Here is a 20,636-nt window from a genome sequence, read left to right as displayed (position 1 = left end):
GGATGGATAAGGTGAGGGTTGGCCCGGCTGCACTATGTAACCAAGTCTCGGTGACGGAGATGAGGTCGTAGATTTCGGTGGCATGTGCTGGAATGGATCTTGCATTGATTAGTGCGCATTGTAGATCAGTAGTGGTAGGTGGTGGTTTAGTGTTATTGATAGATCTGTTTGGGTGAGAGAGAGATCGGGGTATAAGGGGTGTTCTGGTTGGGGCTTGTTTTTTCATGAGCATGTGTGTGTCTGTGGTTGTGTCTGAGCTGACCTGTGGTGTGGTGAGCGGGTGTCTGGAGCGGAGACCTAGTAGTTTGTTCATAGTGCTGATTAATCTAGGGCGTGTGGTAGCTCCGGTATGTTTGGCATGGGTGGCTGTGATGATGGGTTTGGTGACGAAGTCTCTCATTTTCATTAGCATTTGCCACTTATCGGCTCGATTTGGACAGTGCTTGGTGTTTGCTACAATGCAGTTGGTATTGAAGTCCCCTGCTATCATGGTGGTTCAGATTTTTCTAGGAGAATGAGTTCTAACATAGATTCAATATGATTTAGAAATTGGTCCTCATTAATGGCTATTGGGTTCCAGGATATGTTAATGATTGCTGCATGAGGATAGAGAGGGTGATATGGATTTGTCAGGGATATTTTTACTAACTGTATTCCCGGGTGGGGGGCGGCTCCGTTTTTCAGGTGGATTTGCGAGTGAAGTTTGACTGCGATAAGGAGTCCAGCAGCTGGACGACCTCTGGCAGATTTGATCGCGGGGGTCCTTGCAACTTGGAAACCTGTCCATGTAGGTTGAATAGTGATCAGGTTTCTTGGAGAAGAATGATGTCGTATGAGCTTCGAATTTTGGCTTTAGAGGTAAGGAGATGGGAAAAGCCTTGCGTGTTCGAGACTGCCCTTGAAAATGTGTTATATATCTAGACGTTAACCATTCTGTATGTTCGTAAAGTACTTTCCTTAGGGTTTGGTCTTAGCTCAATGTGCACATATATTGGGCATTAAGCAGGCCTCAAACACACAATTCATTTGTATACATGATGATGAACTTTACTGTTATTGACATTTTCTGGTGATGTTGTTTCTTTCTTCCTTATTTTAGTTTCCCTGTATGTGTCTCTGATTTGTATGCATTGTGACCTTCATATGTATTGTTTGTACTAACACACGTATGTAGTAACATCTGTTAGTCTTAGCAGTGCACGGTGGTGGCGTGAGTTATGGTTGCTTAGCTTACCATAAATGCGTTTTTTTGGTTTTACTTGTAACTATAACGTCCCTTTAACAAAGTTTTTTTCACTGAATTTCATAGGTTTTTATTACTGCAACTGAACCATAACATCCCTTTAACAACGTTTTTTCTGTGAATTTCATAGGTTTTTATGAGTAAAAATGTTTCATGATGTTACATCACTGTATATAAAGTATTAATGATTCCTCTTTTAACATATATGAAAGAACTGTAAACCACCTTTAACAAAATATTTTTTGCAACACATACTGATGTGTTTCGTTATCGGCAGCGCATGCTGCGGATTCAAGTCATGATTGGATTGCCTAGGGTATGAGGCTCGACCATGACCCCAGCCCCACGAAAGCACCCCCGTTATCCACTGCACCTACCCTGCGTCCTAGTTCAGTGGCCACTATACCCTCATAATGTGACCAATGGCCAGTGCTCATGGCTTGCAGACATGGCCAGTCTACACAATCCATGGGCATGGGCTTCTGCCATGCCGCATTCCCCAATAGGCAAATCAGAGTAGGCTGTAGCCGTGAGCAGAATTTATTTCCCATTCAAACCTATCCCGATTTGGAAAAACGTTACCACATAGCCGTTCCCTGGTAGCCATGCCCACTTTAACCCCATTGCCGGTCCCTCGTGGTCATGCCCCGTAGCCAAGTTGTCCGGGTCATCGCCTTTGGCCATGACTCGAACACTCTGTCCACTGGCCATGGCCACAGGCTATGCCTCAATGACCAAAGATATATTACTATGTTTTGTACTTACATTATGACACTTTTCAAAAAATAAAACACAGACACATTTGCAAAAGCATGCTTTCAGGTCCTTGCTAATGCTCCTTGCACGAGTCTGCTGAAAATCCGTCCAGCACTTCGGGCTGCAGCCACAAGTGGAATTTTTTTCCCCTTTAAACCTAGAGCTTCGGCCATGCCGCATACCCCAATAAGCAAATCAAAATACACAATTATTAAGTAATTGCAGGGCGGTAGAATGGGAAGATCACTGCGCTTGATCTAGTATTTTAAACAGATTACCCTGTTGCTGGTGATGGGGTTCTTTTGTGAAGGTGCCCTTCCTTCTTCAAGTGTTAGGTTTCGATTAGGAGAGTGAGCCCTGTTCATCTGAGCGCTGAGTTATTCAATAAGTAACTCTTGTCCTAATAAAGCAGTCTTGAAAACCATTGGAGGTGCTGTATGTATTGTTTGAAGTCAGCCGACACGTGTTTCGGACATCTAGGATCTTTCTCAAGGCGTGTGGATTGTGAGCCAGTTGTTGCTGCAAGGTTGTGGAAATGAGTCTGGGATGCAATTCCAATATCTTGTCTCGGTATGGTCGCAAATAAGGATTGTTGATGATTTGGAGGGGTGGCCTATTGACCATGTGGTCGCCTGGTTCGGCATGCTAAGTAGTTATCTGCTGATTAGCATTGTCTGGGAGCACGTTGGGGCTTGCAGTGTATGCAGCGGTAGTCAGGGCGATCTGTTGATGCAATCCTGTCCAGCACTTCGGGATGTACCCATGGGCAGAATTTATTTTCCCATTCAAACCTATCCAGATTTTGAAAAACTTTACCACATAGCCGGTCCCTGGTGTACATGTCCACATCAACCCCATTTCCGGTCCCTCGAGGCCATGGCCAGTAGCCAGATTGGCCGAGTCATGGCCTTTTGCCATGACTCAGACAATCGAGCCACGGCCCATGGCCACAGTCTATACCTCAGTCAACAAAGGTATACCTCTATTTTTTGTACCTACATTATGACACTTTTCAAAAAAATTAAATACTGACACATTTGTAAAAACATGCTTTCAGGTCCTTGCCAATGCACCTTGCACGAGTTTGCTGCAAATCCATCCATGTTTTATTTTTTGAAAATTGTCAAAATGTAAGTACATAAAATAGTCATATAACTTAGCCCGCACTTGACAAAAACAATTCAGACTTTGCACAAACATTCAAGGATGGGTCTATAATCTTTCTGAAATCTTTGGTGCAGTTTCATCAAACGGCAACAAAGTTATAAGCCATCAAAAATGTTAAGACCCCCCCTCTAATATTATGCCTACTGTTGTGAAGGTTTCCTTGCCAAGAGATACTTGACCTTGTGTAAAGCTAGTGAGTTTACAGTTATGTTCATTATCATCTGCACTGTACCTTAGAAGCATTAGTATGACATATTGGCTTTGTGAGTTTATTTGTATGCTGGAACGATTGTCTGAATTGCAAAAAGGGCATAATATGCCATGAGTTGCATTCTGCAGAAGCTGGTGAAATGAAATGGATTCACAATTTGGTATGGATACATATACAGATCGTTCATTAGGGATGTGATCTTGTGAAACATGGTTGCAGAGAGTGCATGTATGTTTCCACGTGTATGAAATCTGGGAGATTTCTTTAATAGGGATGTTTTTGGTTTATACTACTTGTAGTAAGTACATTAGGAATTCTTGAGGATCGTGTTGTGTGTTTATGGTAAATTTTACCATTCCTGCACGGTAGTCCAATTCTTGCCTTATACCTGAGACAATGTAAGTGCTGTCAGGATTATTTGCGGCATTTCTATGAAGGACGAGCATTTGCAAACACAACTGGTCTGAGCCGTTTAAGTAAATGTTTTGAACAATTGGTGGCAATTGGAAGAGAAAATTGATTGTTACATTTGCATAGCAATTTACTCCAGTTGTGTTGCTGAATTTAAATGGACCAGAGAGTTATGACTCTGCATTGTTTAATGAGCCCGCAGATTGTCTTGTAGAAGATATATTTGTCTCTTTGTCTTCTGATGGACGTGCAGTTGAGTTTGAAGTAGACAGTTTTCTGAATGTATTATTTGATGGAGAAGCAGTTGGTCGTTGTTTCTTTAGCGGTATTGTTGGGAGATCTGTTATAGGTTCTGTTTGTATTCATTTTCTTTTTAATTGTTTTCTTTTTTGAAGTACAGAGTACATATCTCGATGGGGGATGTACAGTGCACGTAGCCTGTTGTATTCTAGTATGCAAGGAATGTCAGCATTGACTTTGTTTACATCAAAGTTAACTACGAATAGACCATTGAGAGTACGGAGACGTCAAAGTGCTACGTAACACGTACATTCTTTAAAGACTGTGCTGCCAATAACAATCAATGCATGATCTGGGGTTAGACCTTGCAATTTGTGAATAGTGACAGCATTTGCAAGAGACAGAGAGAATTTTTCTCTGCGTACATACATGTCTTTGAAAAGAAGGAAACGTGCTATTGTGCGGCCACATTTTTTAACTTCTGCAAGTTTGTCAAAGTAGATGTTGACAAACTGAAAGTTGTCATGTGGATATATTTGGAAGCCAACAACTGTGCCAATTGCCTCATTGACTGTGGGCCTCATCACTAGTTGGGCGGTAGCCCTTAAATGCGGCGGTACTGGGGTAACCGCTGCATTTACTGCTCTGCCCAATCTCGAGTCCGGCGTGTTTACCCCCAGCTCAGAGCTGGGGGTAAACACGCCAGAGAAATGCCAATTTTTGGTGCAATTACTTTACGGTAATACTGCCGGTGGTAATTGCGCCTGAAAATTCCCCATTGGATCCAATGGACCCAATGGGGAATGGGGAGTAATGTTTAGTGCCCAACCTGTGATCCAGTGGTAATACTGCCGGACGGGTGGGCGCTAACACAAATCAGGTTGCGCGGTATCCCAGTCAGGATACTGCCCAACCCGTGATAAGGCCCTAAACCTTGTTCTACATCAGGATTACATTTTAGCATTACTCTGCAGTTTAGACACAAAGTTAACATTTTTTTTCCAATTCAGCTGTGTTGGAGATACATTTTTCTAAGCAATTTAGGGGTGCTGCTCCTTGTTGACACATAAGGAGTGTCATGACATGCACTTCCAGTTTGTCCCTGGAGCTGATATGCAGTATGGGTTACATTTCTTTTTTAACATTGTCTTGTTGAATTGACTACAGCATGCAAGGGTTGGCATTAAGGACATACATTTTATATTTTGTTGAGTTAATTGTTCCATGACATCAGGAGCAGTTATATTTCACCCATATAGCTCATGGATTAGTCTACTATTTAAGATGGATTTTGCATCTTTAACCCTTTAAGTGCCAAGGATGAGGTATCTCGTCCTTGGAAGTGCATACGCAGTGCCAAGGACGAGATAGCTCGTCCTTTTCGCACCTTGTTTTGAGCGATCCCTGCAAAGCTAGGGATCGCTCAAAACTGTAATCCAACCCCCGGGCTATGTGAGGGCGAGGTCCCCCCTCACTGCCAGGGCGCTGGATTACCTTCACTTTCACGTCGGCGTGCGTAACGCACGTCGGCGTGAAACTGAAAGTAAATTCCCCGCAGCAGCCATTTTCGGCTGCTGCGGGGAAGAGAGAAGGTAAGAGACCTTCTTTGTCCGCCTCGATCTCTGGCTGTATTTCAAGCCGGAGATCGAGGTGGGTATCGTTGGAAAGGGGAGATTCTCCCCTTTCCAACGATACTCATTGTGTGGCATTGCTGCCCGCGGATCGGGCACAGGGCGCGCGATCCACGGGCAGCAATGCCACCGGATCAATACAGATCCGTTTGTGACACAGGGGGAGGAGGGGGCTGCTTACTAGGTAAGCGCTCCCCCTCCCCCGTGGCCCCAAGGCATGGTGCCACAGTGGCAGAGACCCCAGGGGGCAGATGATCACGGCCCCCAGGGGTGAAAAAAAAAAAAAAAAAAAATCGAGGGATGGAGGGAGGTGGGAGGGGTTTTGGGGCCCTGGGGCCCACTGGACCACCAGGGATGGAACAAAACTGGTGTCCCTGGAAAGGGGACTTTCTCCCTTTTCCAAGGACACCACATATGAGGCATTGCTGCCCGTGGATCGGGCACAGGGCGTGCGATCCGCGGGCAGCAATGACAGTGGATCAATGAAGATCCATTTGTGACGCAGGGGGAGGGTGGGCTGCTTACTAGGTAAGCGGCCCCCCTCCCCCTGTGGCCCAAAGGCATGGGGCCACAGCGCCAGAGACCCCTGGGGGCAGATAATCACTGCCCCCAGGGGTGAAAATAAAAATAAATAAAAGCAAAAAAAAAATCGAGGGGAGGTGAGAGGTGGGAGGGGGTTTGGGGCCCTGGGGCCCACTGGACCACCAGGGATTGATCAAAAAGTGGTGTCCCTGGAAAGGGGACTTTCTCCCTTTTCCAAGGACACCACATATGAGGCATTGCTGGTCACGGATCGGGCGCAGGGCGCACAATCCTAGGAAGGGGCATCTGACCCCAGGGAGGGATCCAAGAGGTGGGGCCCCCCTATCTGCCGCCAGGAAGGGGGGCCCCCAGGGAGGGTTGCATGAGCTGGGGCCCTCCATTCGGGGTGGGGGGGTCTGAGGGCCACCCTCCGTTGCAGTACATCATTCGCTGCCAATTTAGGGTGCCCCTCAGCCCCCCTAAAAAGCAGGCTATGAATTTGTATTTTTTTTTTGTTTACCCAACTTCGCTTGGTGCAGATGGCCACATTAGTGTGGCTATCTGCCCCCAGGGTGCCCAAACCCTACTGCCCCATCTATTGGGGGTCCTGCCCCACCTTTTGGGGTGCCCCCCCCACCCCCAATGGCTGGGGGACACACCTCATGCAGGCCTCCCTGGGCCTCCTCCAAACGGCTGCGTGAGGTACACCCCACCTCCATTTGGGGTGAGGGGGGAGAGGGCCACCCCAAAAGGTGGGGCAGGACCCCCAATAGATGGGGCAGTAGGGTTTGGGCACCCTGGGGGCAGATAGCCACACTAATGTGGCCATCTGCACCAAGCGAAGTTGGGTAAACAAAAAAAAATATACAAAATCACAGGCTGCTTTTTAGGGGGGGCTGAGGGCCACCCTAAATTGGCAGCGAATGATGTACCGCAACGGGGGGTGGCCCTCAACCCCCCCCCACCCCAAATGGAGGGCCCCACCTCATGCAACCCTCCCTGGGGGCAGATATCTGCTCCTAGGAAGGGGCATCTGACCCCAGGGAGGGATGCATGAGGTGGGGCCCCCCCTATCTGCCCCCAGGGTGGGTTGCATGAGGTGGGGCCCTCCATTTGGGGTGGGGGGGGTTGAGGGCCACCCCCGTTGCGGTACATCATTCGCTGCCAATTTAGGGTGGCCCTCAGCCCCCCTAAAAAGCAGCCTGTGAATTTGTATTTTGTTTTTTGTTTACCCTACTGTGCTTGGTGCAGATGGCCACATTAGTGTGGCTATCCGCCCCCAGGGTGCCCCAACCCTACTGCCCCATCTATTGGGGGACCTGCCCCACCTTTTGGGGTGGCCCTCTCCCCCCTCACCCCAAATGGAGGTGGGGTGTACCTCACGCAGCCGTTTGGAGGAGGCCCAGGGAGGCCTGCATGAGGTGTGTCCCCCAGCCATTGGGGGTGGGGTGGGGGAGGCACCCCAAAAGGTGGGGCAGGACCCCCAATATATGGGGCAGTAGGGTTTGGGCACCCTGGGGGCAGATAGCCACACTAATGTGCCCATCTGCACCAAGCGAAGTTGGGTAAACAAAAAAAAATATACAAAATCACAGGCTGCTTTTTAGGGGGGGCTGAGGGCCACCCTAAATTGGCAGCGAATGATGTACCGCAACGGGGGGTGGCCCTCAACCCCCCCTCACCCCAAATGGAGGGCCCCACCTCATGCAACCCTCCCTGGGGGCAGATATCTGCTCCTAGGAAGGGGCATCTGACCCCAGGGAGGGATGCATGAGGTGGGGCCCCCCCTATCTGCCCCCAGGGTGGGTTGCATGAGTTGGGGCCCTCCATTTGGGGTGGGGGGGGGGTTGAGGGCCACCCCCCGTTGCGGTACATAATTCGCTGCCAATTTAGGGTGGCCCTCAGCCCCGCCTAAAAAGCAGCCTGTGAATTTGTATTTTGTTTTTTGTTTACCCTACTTTGCTTGGTGCAGATGGCCACATTAGTGTGGCTATCTGCCTCCAGGGTGCCCAAACCCTACTGCCCCATCTATTGGGAGTCCTGCCCCACCTTTTGGGGTGGCCCTCTCCCCCCTCACATCAAATGGAGGTGGGGTGTACCTCACGCAGCCGTTTGGAGGAGGCCCAGGGGGGCCTGCATGAGGTGTGTCCCCCTGCCATTGGGGGTGGGGGGGGCACCCCAAAAGGTGGGGCAGGACCCCCAATAGATGGGGCAGTAGGGTTTGGGCACCCTGGGGGCAGATAGCCACACTAATGTGCCCATCTGCACCAAGCGAAGTTGGGTAAACAAAAAAAAATATACAAAATCACAGGCTGCTTTTTAGGGGGGGCTGAGGGCCACCCTAAATTGGCAGCGAATGATGTACAGCAATGGGGGGTGGCCTTCAACCCCCCCCACCCCAAATGGAGGGCCCCACCTCATGCAACCCTCCCTGGGGGCAGATATCTGCTCCTAGGAAGGGGCATCTGACCCCAGGGAGGGATGCATGAAGTGGGGCCCCCCCTATCTGCCCCCAGGGTGGGTTGCATGAGTTGGAGCCCTCCATTTGGGGTGGGGGGGGTTTGAGGGCCACCCCCCGTTGCGGTACATCATTCGCTGCTAATTTAGGGTGGCCCTCAGCCCCCCCTAAAAAGCAGCCTGTGAATTTGTATTTTGTTTTTTGTTTATCCTACTTTGCTTGGTGCAGAAGGCCACATAAGTGTGGCTATCTGCCCCCAGGGTGCCCAAACCCTACTGCCCCATCTATTGGGGGTCCTGCCCCACCTTTTGGGGTGGCCCTCTCCCCCCTCACACCAAATGGAGGTGGGGTGTACCTCACGCAGCCGTTTGGAGGAGGCCCAGGGAGGCCTGCATGAGGTGTGTCCCCCAGCCATTGGGGGTGGGGTGGGGGGGCACCCCAAAAGGTGGGGCAGGACCCCCAATAGATGGGGCAGTAGGGTTTGGGCACCCTGGGGGCAGATAGCCACACTAATGTGCCCATCTGCACCAAGCGAAGTTGGGTAAACAAAGAAAAATATACAAAATCACAGGCTGCTTTTTAGGGGGGGCTGAGGGCCACCCTAAATTGGCAGCGAATGATGTACCGCAACGGGGGGTGGCCCGCAACCCCCCCCCACCCCAAATGGAGGGCCCCACCTCATGCAACCCTCCTTGGGGGCAGATAGGAGGGGCCCCACCTCATGCATCCCTCCCTGGGGTCAGATGCCCCTTCCTAGGAGCAGATATCTGCCCCCAGGGAGGGTTGCATGAGGTGGGGCCCTCCATTTGGGGTGAGGGGGGTTGAGGGTTGTTTTTTGTTTACCCAACTTTGCTTGGTGCAGATGGCCACATTAGTGTGGCTATCTGCCCCCAGGGTGCCCAAACCCTACTGCCCCATCTATTGGGGGTCCTGCCCCACCTTTTGGGGTGGCCCTCTCCCCCCTCACACCAAATGGAGGTGGGGTGTACCTCACGCAGCCGTTTGGAGGAGGCCCAGGGAGGCCTGCATGAGGTGTGTCCCCCTGCCATTTGGGGTGAGGGGGGGGAGGGCCCCCAAAAATGGTGGGACAGGCCCCCCCAGTGGGTGGGGCAGTAAGGTTTGGGCACCCCGGCGCCAGATTGGCACACCAATGTGACCCTCTGCACCAAGGGGAGTTGGGTTACCAAAGGAAAAAAATGAAAATGGTGGAACGCTTTTTTAGGGGGGGGGGGGCGGTGGGGCACCCCAAAGGGTCACGGAATTTTCTAACGGGATGAGGCGTTGAGCCCCTCCCCCCCACCCGCAATGGAGTGGGTGCCAAGTCATGCAGCCCTTCCTGGGACCAGATATCTGCTCCTAGGACTGGACGCCTGAGCCCAGGGAGGAGTGCAGGACAGCCCCCCCCCTTGTCTGCCCCCGGGGAGGGCTACATTTTGCTGGTGTGACCGTAGGTAACACATGTTCTTTGTTTTGTTTACAGCTTTTTCTACCCGAGCAGCTGCAACGTTATGTGAGTACTGTTTTTTATTATTCTATGGTTAGGGCCCACTGTCAGTGGGGTGGGTGAGACTGAGGCTGGATTGTTGGTGGTGTGGGTGGGAATGGCCCGTCTGGGCAGATCACCTCCAACTGTCCTGGAGTTGCGGCTGGGCTGCATTACAGCTTTTCCCTTCGGGGAGGTATTGGCACACTGCCGAGACTCCTTGGTGGGGAGAAGCTGTAACGCAGGGCAGCCAGGGCTCCAGCAAAGTCGACGGTAATATCCCTGGCCTTGGGCACCCTTCTCCCATGTGGGTCTTTGCTGGTGGTTCTGGGTATTACATTCTGGGCCGATTTGCGTAAGTCAGACCTCTGTGGATTCCCACGGGTGTCCTCTTTTGGGAAATGCATGGGGTTCCCTGTTTCCCTTGCTGGCTGCGACACCCTAGGCCCAAATCTGTAGGTTGCCCACATGAACAAAATGGGCAGTGGCGAATGGCTTGCGGTTCTCAGTCGGTTACCCTTTTTCTTTTGCGCCCCCGGTAGGTGCACCCACAAATGTGAGGTACCGTTTTCATCGGGACACGTGTGGGGACGCGGGAAGGTAGGCCACGTGTTGTTGGCGGTGTGTTTCGGTGGGTGGCCAGAGCGAAATGTCTGAGAATTGTCTTCATTTCTGGCCAATTTCAGAGACATTTCCCTGTGTCCACTCACCGAAACACGTCGCCAACAGCAGATGTCATACCTTCTCGTGTTCCCACAGGTGTCCCGACGAAAAAATACCTCGCATGTGTGGGTGCACCTACCGGGGGCGCAAAAGGAAAAGGGTAACCCGCTGGTAACCCCAAGCCTTTCGCCACAGCACAATTTGTTCATGTGGGCAACCTACAGATTTGGGCCTAGGGTGTCGAAGCCAGCAAGGAAAACAGGGAACCCCATGCATTTCCCAAAAGAGGACACCCGCGGACTAAGGTTTAGCTAGACAATGAGTTCAGATTTGTCATATAAGGCTGTACCTGTTCAAACGGTCTGCAGCTTTGTAGCACCATATTCTCTATGGGAGAGCATTTTTATACCGAAGCTGTACAATTATTGAGATAGTGTTTTGTCAGATGATATGTCACCCCCAGAGGTCTTTTAGCTCTGTTTTCTCAGCTTTGGTGAGATAGGCTGTGTCACATCTTGCAACTGCAGTGGAATTGTCTGCAATGTATTGTATGTCTATGTTTGTATTCCACAAGAAGGCAATTGTAATCATTGATATACTTGGATGCTTCATTTCTTATAATGTTGTATGTGTTTTTGGAGGATTTGGCTTTAACACTGTGGGCCTCATTACAAAGTAAGCACTCCCGTAATGATGGGTGCCAGTACGGGACTGGCACCGTTCATTACGAACGGTCCTTTGCGTCAGACGTCCTTTTTGGGTCCCGCGAGGGGACCATGGAGCTAATAACGGGCCCGTTATTAACGGGCCCATTATTAGCTCCCTCCCCATTCCCATTGAGCCCTATGGGGGCTTAAATGGGGATGGATTCCTCTAAAGAGGAATTACTGGGTCCTCCAAGGTAGGAATGACCCGGTAATTCCCCATTGGAGGAACCCGGTATGGAGGCAGCCATGCCCTTATTAAGGGCATGGCTGCCTCCATACTCGTAATGAGGCCCTGTGTCTAACAGAAGACATCAAGCTATTTACTTATCCTTTTTCGCAAACTGGTCTAGGGACGCCAAAGCGACATTTGATATAGTATTTACCTTTATTTTTATATCTACGCCAGCAGTATTTGCCACACTTATGTTTTTGGAAGTGTAAGATTTGTGTAAATAGGTCACGATCTCTGGTATCTGAAGGGATGTCGCAGGTAATGTATTTTTTAATAAACTGTAAAACAGTGACAACACTGTCATGGCCAAATTCGGGAGCATCTTTTATCCACAAAAGCCTGTGGATGTGTGGTGCTCCTCTGGATTGATATTCTTTTCTTCAAAAGAAGTCTTTCACTTCTCCGAGCGGAGGGGTAGTTTTATTACAGATGAAGTGCAGCATGGCAATGAAGCAATGGTTTCGTGCCTTGAAGCACTTGTGTATAGGTGCGTTATAAATGCCATATCATATCATATCAACTACCTTGATACATTAACAGGGTCAAGAGAACAGAGTTCTCCTGGTGTTTTTGTATCTATTCCATATTTATTTTGATTTGCAGTGCATAAAAAGTTGTGCAAGTCATCCCATGCATACTCTGCTCAACTTAAAGTTACAAAACCATGTGGGTGGGCCTAGGTTCCTTAGAATACAACGTACATCAGTGTGCCATCGGAACCAGTATTCTTTTGTACTACTCATGTTTGCCAAGAGATTTGTGATATTTGGCTGCAAAACTTCATCTTTGCCTTTTATTTTTTTAAACAGTTGGGTAGCGGATATGTTTACAAAGTTAGTGCCTGTTTTTAATGTGTGTGCAACTCCATTACATAGAGTTGCTAGTTCACTTTCGAAGAGGAGGTGGAAAATGTATTCAACATTTTGTCTGAATCTGGGGTCTTCAGAATACATTTTTATAGAGCGATATTCTGATGCACTAATTTGCATGTACCTTTCATCATATCTTCCTCCTTCTGTAGGAAAGAGTAGAGGAAAAGAACGTGCTTCTATACTTTTTTCCCAAATGCTCATTGGGGATCCTTTGGCTTGATGCATTTGATATGTTTCTAATGCATTGCCAATGGTGTCTTGGGAGTGTAGTGGGTGAATTGTATACTGGTATAAAATGTTGGCTGCAGTAACATGATCTGCGTGTTCAAATTGGCCAGTTGCTTGTGAATCCTGAATTATTTGGGTGGTTTCTCTCAAGTTTTCCTTTATGTTTAAATATTTGTAGTATTCATTGTTTTCTTTCAGATATTGTAAGGCTTATTTTTTTTGTTTAAGTTGACTAGTTGTTGCCACATTTCTTTGTCCTTTGTTGGTAAACCATTAACTAGAACATTCAAAGATTGATCTTTTGGCCATTGTACTCCTAGAGTTTCTACATGTTCTTTAAGATCTAATGGCAAATATATTTCTTTGCCACGGATGCCCTTTAGTAACTCAGATGGAGGTAACTTGGCTGTTTTCGGTTGAAGGCGTATTATAGCTTGAAATGGGTGTACTGTTTGGATTATAATGCTCTCAGCCAAGTTAAGTTGTTGGAGAGCCTTTGGAAGTGGAAATATTTCTAGTGTTTGGTTATTGTGAAGCGTTGTGTTGCAGTACGTGCAAAGTATTGAGGGGTCAGTTATTTTGTATTTATTTTCTGCTGATATATATAAAGCTAATTGGCACCATTGGGATTCCTCATAGTCCTCTATTTTGTAGGCCATATGTACTATTTTTGTGTTCTTTTTATAAAACATTCTACGACAACAGACACATACTTGGTCTGGTATTTCAGCAGATTTTCAGCTTAGCTATTTCTTTTGTGTGTGTTTGTTAGGAGGTTGGTGTTTGTGAGGTGTTTGGTAATGTTTTCTGAAGTTACTGAATTTTTTAAGTCAACTTCAGTTCCAAAGTATTTGCTTTGGATGTGCTCTCTTTCTTGAAGGAGTTCTTTGGCTGTTGCATGTAGGAGAATGTTATTTAAATGTGCAGCTCTAGAGCAGGACCTTTTGCGTAGTATAGTCAATGCACAAGATTCAGTATAGCAGAACGGTCTGTTGCTAACATTTTGATGTGGTGGAAGGTGCTTTTGCAGCAGTTCCTAAACTGTAAGCTAATGAATGTCCTCGAAGTCCAGTGTGGCTGCACACTGGACAAGAGTCCATAGTTTGTAAAGTTTTCATTTTATATTTGCCTGTTAGTGTCAGCTAGTGATTGAGGAATCGTCATAATGATTTAAAGGATTGTTGTTGTATGTTACACATTGAGTTGCATGTCCATTTGTACACTGGACAGTCTGTTTTGATGAAAGGTACATTTGATTGAAAGTTTGTTGGGGAAGTTTTTTCTATAAGGGTTTCTTTTGCCATAATGGGGTCTCCTACCATTTCATACCCTCGGCCATCACTGTCTATGGCAATTGTTTTTTTTTGTTCTTGTCTATAAGCCTCTTCATTGAAATATGGTTCTGTGCTGCTTGTGTGAATCCATTCACTTTCACAGAATTTTGAAGATGCATCTATACTGACATTGCGCATGTTTAGAAGCACTTTTTGTAATTTATTGATTCATTTAGTTAGTGGTTTCTTTCTGTTTAAAATCAATAAAAATCCATTTTCTCTTTAGTAGAAATGCACTATCAATTGTAAATTGTGACGTTTCAGCTTTTTTTATAAGATTGTGAAGAACGCTACGGTGGAAACATTTTTGTAACATTACTTTTTTTGATTGCTTTACAGTGGCTACGCTAACACTGGTAGACATAGTGTTCGGTTCATTAGTAGGTCTGCTTTTCTTTGTACATCTTTTTTTTACTTTTAGTTTTTGCAAGAGGGGCCTTTTTTTAGTCGTGGCTGATTTAGTTTTGTTGAGTGAGGTTACTAGCTCTTTTGTTTTAATGTTTTCTATAAGTTGTTTTAGAGGTAGATGACTATATGGCTTGCTTTTATTCTTATGTCCTTTATTTTGTCTTTCTTTTCTATGGAGTTGCTTTTTAGTAGACATTTTGTTGTGTCGATTAGGAAAAGAGAAAGTTTTGGTTTGAAAGTTGTGGAATGTATATGCATGTATTGTGCGTGGGTGTGATTGTAGAGATGAATACATTGCTGTTTGATTGTGAAGTGGCATAATAGGTGTGTGTAGTGATTATGTGTTTCGAACGCTGTGTCACGCGACCCTGCTCGTTGTTTACTTTCATGAGAGCTTGGTTCACGTGACACAGTGTCGTTTGGCGATGTGGCTGTGGGAGGTTTTGCTTGCGGGCCCGCATAAATAAACCTGGAGTTTTACCTGAACTCACTGCGTCGGCCCATCATTACATTGGCGACGAGCTTGCCGGAAGCGGGCCCGCACGGCTGAAGACTGCGTGGCGGAGCGCCTCGCCGTCGCACACGGAAGTCCTGAGAAGTCCTCTGTATCCCCAGGCTCGACGGCGGAGAAGCGCGTCGCAGGGGAGCGCTCCCAGCAGACTGCTGATCGCTCCGAGCAGGCCAGCAGAGGGAGTGGCAGCGTACTCCAGCGGCCTTGCCTCGTCGCAGCGTACGAGGTAAGCAGGGGCAGTGGGAGGTAGTAAGAAGCGGACGTGCGACGTGGGAGGGGGGCGGCCCACTCATTTTGGGCGTGGCTACAGCCCAGTTCCCTGAACCGCCCACAAGCCAACGGCAGCTATTACATATACGAGCCCAACCTGCAGTGGAAGTAGAAAGACTGCTAGTGTGCAGCTGAACATGCTGTGTCTGTGATATTCAAGCAAACTGATATCACATTGTTGGATGTTGCAAATTTAGAATTCCTCTTCTGTTATCAAAGTGAGAAAGATTGAAAGGATAACACGCATCCATTGTGAGTAGGGAAGTTGGAAGCAAAGTTTAAAAGTTTAAAGCAAGGAACATTACTGCTGTTGTTGGCAGGACAGTGCTAATCTATCATGGTTGCAGCCAGCATGGCCCCGCCTCTGCCTTTTTTATCTGAGCCGGGAGCACCACCCATAAGGTGGGACAGGTGGAAGAAGATTTTTTATACCTACCTGGTTGCAATTGGGGGCGATAAATTTGCTGCGGGAAAGAAAGAAGTGATTCTCCTGCACAACCTGGGCACTAAGGGTCGCAGTGTCTATGATGGTTTGCCTCAGCCCCCACTAGATGGTCAAGGAGATGTGGACCAGTAAACAATAGCTGAAAGAAAACTAGAAATTCACTTTGAGGCAAAGAAGAACACAACATTTGAAAGACACAAATTCTTTCAGAGAGTTCAGGAACCACAGGAGCCAGTGGAAAACCTTGTAGCAGTGTTAAGATCCTTAAGTCACACTTGTGAATTCGGAGTGCTGACTGACTCACTGATCCGGGATCAGTTAGTACGTTGTACTAACAACATGAAGATACAGGAGAGGTTGTTGACCAAGGATTTGTCACTGAAAGTAGCAATTGAGATTGCCCGAGGCATGGAACAGACCCACAAATACATGTCCACGATGAAGAGTGATAAAGCAGAGGCTGAGGTAGCGGCTGTGAGAGCATTCAAGAAAATGAATTTGAGTAAAGAAGTCAAATGGTACAAATGTGGCAGCAATCGCCATATCTCTACAAGCACGTTTTGTCCTGCAAAGAACATTTTCTGCTTGAAGTGCAAGAAGAAAGGGCATTTCGCCAGAGTGTGTAGAGAATCAGGGAAAGTGCAATACATTGGGTCAGGTGCAAGGATCTCGGAGCAGGAAGAAAATGCAGATGTTATTCAACTACCTCAGGCCAAACATGTACTGGAGGTCTCGGAAGTGTCCAGCAAGCATAGTGCACCGACCGATGTATTTATGATGAACGGAAGGGTGGTGGCTTTAAAAGTGGATAGTTGCTCTCCCTGGACTCTGATTTCAAGGAAGACACATGCGGTTTGTTTGCAAAGAAGTGTGGGCGAACTGCTGGAGCACAGCATAGAGCCATATGCCTATGGCAATGTCAAAATAGACGTATTGGGCAAATTCCAAGCTGTGATTAAGTATAAGGGCAGGAGTTGTGATTCAGAGGTGTACGTCACACAGGAAGGCTCGTCCTTGTTAGGCTGGGAGGAACAGCGCAAACTTGGGATCAGAATACAAGCAAGTGCCGAAGAGCCAGTTTCAGTAGCTGAGATTCGGGACAAGTGGGAAGAAGAGTTCCCGACGGTTTTTAAGGGAGAATTGGGGATGGTTAGAGATTTTGAACATGAGATTCGCTTGAAGGCAGGAGCAGTCCCCAAAGTGCATAAAGTGATGCCGATACCTCATAACCTGAGAGAGAGACTAAAGACTGAGATTGAGTCCTTATTGCAGAAAGGGATTATTGAAGAAAGTGAGAGTTCAGAATGGCTATCACCAGTCGTCATAGCTGCCAAGGCAAATGGCGATATAAGACTTTATGTAGATATGAGAAACATCAACAGGAATATTCTTGTGGACAGGCACCCTTTGCCGATAATCAGTGACAGGTTATCGACTCTCGATAAGGCCAGAGTATTCTCTGTGATTGACCTTTCTCAGGCTTATCATCAGATTCCCTTGAAGGAAGAGTGCCAGCATTTGACGGCATTTATTACAATTCTTGCAACTTTCAAGTATCGGAGAATGCCATTCGGCCTTGCCTCGGCAGCTGCCGTGTTTCAGAGAGTGATGGACAAAGTTATGGAGGGTGTGAAGAACATTGTGGTGTTCCACGATGACATGCTTGTGTTTGCGAGTTCTAAGTCTGAACATGATGAGGTTTTGAGGCAAGTGTTGGGAAGATTGTTAAAAGCTGGTATGACTGTGAGAAGGGACAAGTGTAAGATTGCGGTGGGGAAGGTGGAGTGTCTTGGACATGAGATCGATGAATTGGGTGTGAGACCAAAAAGGTGTCTGGTGGAGGCTGTGGAAAAAGCCCCTGTGCCGACTGACAAAGACCAAGTGAGGTCTCTTTTAGGCCTTGCGGAATATTACCATAGATTTGTGAAAGATTTTGCGATAGTGTCGGCTCCCATAAGAATGATACTATAAAAAAGGGTCGAGGTTTGAGTGGTCTCCAGAGTGTGGTACGGCATTTGAAAGTATCAAGGAAGCAATCAGTAAGGCACCGTCTATTGGGAGGTTCAATCCTTTGGACAAAACTGTTTTGATTGTAGATGCTAGTCTGATGGGTTTGGGAGCCACGTTGGTACAACTGGATAAGGAGAATAAGGAGAGAGTTATTGCCTTTGCTTCAATAGCGTTGTGAGGGGCGGAGTCCAAATATTCAGTGATCGAGAGAGAGACACTAGCCATGTTTTGGGCAGTTTTTCTTGTGGGGCAGACGATTTGTAGTTCGCTCTGATCACAAGCCATCAAGCCATTAGTGCAGTTGTTAGAGACTGGAAGGTGGGCTCTGGGTTCGGCAAGGATAGGCAGGTGGGGCTTAGGTCTTCAAGGGTATAATTTCGACCTGAGTTTTATGCCTGGGAAGAAAAATGTTGTTGCAGATTGCCTATCAAGGATGCCCTTAAGTAAAACTGAGATGGTGGAGGATGAGACAGTGGAAGAAGCGGTGGTAGCTGAAGTGAATGAGGCAGTTGGCAAGAGAAGTGGTTGCAGGGGGAAGATTCTGATGAAGAGCTCAAGTTGATCAAGGAATGGACGGTGAAGGGATGGCCCCATAAGAATAGTTTGGATAGGAGATTTGACATATGGTGGGAAGTCAAGGAGAAGTTGAACATACATGAGGGCAGACTGAGGAGAGGACGATGTGTTGTACCTCCGTTGTCTATCAGGCAGACTCTTTTGGAGCTGGCTCATGAGGGTCACCCAGGGGAAGGAGCGATGAAGAGAAAACTACGCCAGAATTTCTGGTGGCCGCGCATAGACAAGATGGCGGAAAGGTGGGTGAAGCACTGCATGGAGTGTCAAATGAGTGACAAAACTAAAGTGACAAGGGAAACTCCTTTAGTTCCTAACACAGTGCCAGAGCAGCCGTGGTCTAAAGTTGCTGTGGATATTGTGGGACCCATTATGGGTTTGGGAGATGGATTGAGGTTTTTGTTTGTGCTGGTGGATTTTCACACAAAATGGATTGAATGGGAAGCGGTAAGAGAGGTCACAGCTAGGGAACTCATTGCATTTTCAGAGAAAATTTTCTTTAGAGAGGGTGTGCCCACTGAACTTGTTTCGGATAATGGGGTTCAGTTTGTCTCATTGGCAATGAAGACATTTCTCAGCAGCTACGGTATTAGGCATATCAAGACAGCACTGTACCACCCCAGGGCCAATGGCCTGGTGGAGCGAGTTAATCGTTTTTTGAAAGAGGGTTTGCAGTTGGCCATGAGGGTGAAACAGCCGTGGAGAGAGTTGCTGAATTTCATGACGTGGAATTATGTGACCACACCACACTCAGTGACTAGAATTTCACCTTTTGTATCTCTTAAAGGTAGGGAGCCAGGAACGAGACTGTGTCCGGGATGGTTGGGAATGGCCAAAGTGGTTCAAGTGGACAGAGAACAAGTTATGAAATATATCAAGGAGAGCCAGGACAAGAATAAGTCTAGTTTTGATTCTCGTGAGAAGGTAAAAGATCGCGAGTGGAAAGTGGGAGAGTTGGTGTATGTGAGGAATCCAAGACTGGTCAACAAATGTTTGGACAGCAAGTACATTGGTCCTTGCAGAATTTCTGCTGTTAGGAAGGGGGTAGACATCCTGGAGGGGGGAGAAGTATGGTCGAAAGGGAAGATTGCTAGAGCACATGGAGTGAGAAGTGGTATGGAAGCAGGAGGCCAGGACAGTCAAAGTGTGGTAAGGAGGGAGGAGGATGATGACGAAGGTGAGGTAAGGAGGGAGGAGAATGAGAGAATTCAAAACAGTTTGAGTTGTTTTCAGAGGTCCAGATCCAAACCAGTCTGGATGAAAGACTATGGGCCTCATTACGACCCTGGCGGAGAGGGTATTACGCCAGCGTAGTGCATGGCGTACCTCTCCGCCCTACTACGAGATTCCTTACCGCCATGGAGAGTTTTACGCCTGCTTTTTGCAGGCAGTAAAATCCATGGCGGTAAGGGACCTTGTCGTTAATTACGCCACCGTAATCTACGGTGGCGTAATTAACGCCTTCCCCACTCCCATTATACCCTATGGGGCAAGAATGGGAATGGGGAAGGGTAAAATGGGGATTGGGGATTTACCGCTCCGCCTGGGTCGGAATGGGGCGGTAAATCCGCCAACCTCCATGGCGGTATTGGCAGCTTAGCGCCATGGACCATGGTGCAAATTGCACCATGATCCCCGCCAAGGTCGTAATGAGGCCCTATGTGTCTTAAATTTAGTGGAAGTAATTTATCTCTGCGTATCACATCCTCGGGTGTGATTGTAGGATTATGTGGTTGTTTTTCTGTTATGTTAATTTGATTGTTTTTTTTTATCTTTCTTTTTCTATGACTGTATATTTGCTGTTTCCTTAAGGAGAGAGATATGTAGTGATTACGTGTTTCGAACGCTGTGTCGCGCGACCCTGCTCTTTGTTAACTTTCACAAGAGCTTGGTTCGCGTGACACAGTGTCGGTTGGCAATGTGGCTGTGGGAGGTTTTGCCTGCGGGCCCGCATAAATAAACCTGGAGTTTTACCTGAACTCACCGCATCGGCTCATCATTACAGTTTGGTTGGAAAGGTTGTGAGAGTAAGAGTCTGTAGAGGTGTAAAGACGTTGGGTTAGTGAAAAAGGGAATAGTGATGTGATTGAATCAGTAGGGACATTATGATGTTTTCAGGAAAACAGTGGGTGTTTTAATGGTGGTGTTTAGATGGGAATAGATAGAGTGTGCTGCAATATAATGAGTAAGAGTGAAATAAATATTGATTGGAAAAGAATATCGTAGGCTAATATATCGCAGACATATATTGTTACAATTAG

At 47.4% G+C, this 20,636-nt stretch overlaps 1 protein-coding gene across 1 annotated transcript in view; it reads left to right on the top strand.

Moving 5' to 3' along the window:
* LOC138562534 (vomeronasal type-2 receptor 26-like) overlaps positions 1-20,636 on the top strand; it is a 353,413-nt gene that overhangs the window by 62,057 nt on the left and 270,720 nt on the right. The window lies entirely within an intron of this gene.

Source organism: Ambystoma mexicanum, unplaced genomic scaffold (genome assembly GCF_040938575.1).
Source record: "Ambystoma mexicanum isolate Mex_15411 unplaced genomic scaffold, UKY_AmexF1_1 Mex_scaf60, whole genome shotgun sequence".
In the NCBI taxonomy this organism is placed as follows: Eukaryota; Metazoa; Chordata; class Amphibia; order Caudata; family Ambystomatidae; genus Ambystoma; species Ambystoma mexicanum.
The sequence above is the reverse complement of the archived record's forward strand: the minus strand, read 5'-3'. Positions and strand labels throughout refer to the sequence as shown.